The sequence below is a fragment of the Corvus brachyrhynchos genome, unplaced genomic scaffold, assembly GCF_000691975.1.
Source record: "Corvus brachyrhynchos isolate BGI_N302 unplaced genomic scaffold, ASM69197v1 scaffold141, whole genome shotgun sequence".
Lineage (NCBI taxonomy): Eukaryota > Metazoa > Chordata > Aves > Passeriformes > Corvidae > Corvus > Corvus brachyrhynchos.
In genome coordinates, this window is record NW_008236186.1 from 190654 (window position 1) to 191093 (window position 440).

At 68.6% G+C, this 440-nt stretch overlaps 1 protein-coding gene across 1 annotated transcript in view; it reads left to right on the forward strand.

Annotated features, from left to right (window-relative positions):
* The window catches only part of NT5DC4 (5'-nucleotidase domain containing 4), a 14786-nt gene continuing 14346 nt past the window's right edge, over nt 1-440 (forward strand). Inside the window, exon 1 of the mRNA XM_017738837.1 lies at nt 1-8. The gene's annotated coding sequence lies outside the window, so the exon portion shown is untranslated. The remainder of the gene's footprint in view (nt 9-440) is intronic.

A 440-nucleotide genomic window follows, 5' to 3' on the forward strand; every position in this document is an offset into this window, starting at 1 on the left:
CCAGCCCGGTGGTCAGCAGCTCAGTGCCCGCCTGGGCTGGTGCAGCACTGTTGCTGTGCCTGGCACAGGCTGGTCGTGCTGGAGCTGAGCAGAGCCGTGCCACATGTGGGCCAGACCCACACGGACCCACACCCGTGCCAAACTGTGTCGGGCTGTGCTGGAGCCCAGTCTGGGCCCTCACAGGTGCTGGGCTGTGCCCGTGCCACGCTGGAGCAGAGCCCACATCGGTGCCAAGCTGTGCCAGACGTGCCCGAGCCCAGTCAAGGCCACACCCGTGCGGGACTGAGCCGGACCATGCCAGGGCAGAGCACACATTCGCGGCAGGATGTGCCACACAAGTGCTGGGCCGTGCCAGAGTCGAGTCAGCCCACTATCGGCTTGGGCTGGGCTGTGCCGGGCCGGGTTCGTGCCGGTGCCGGGCCCGGCCATGCTATTCCCGG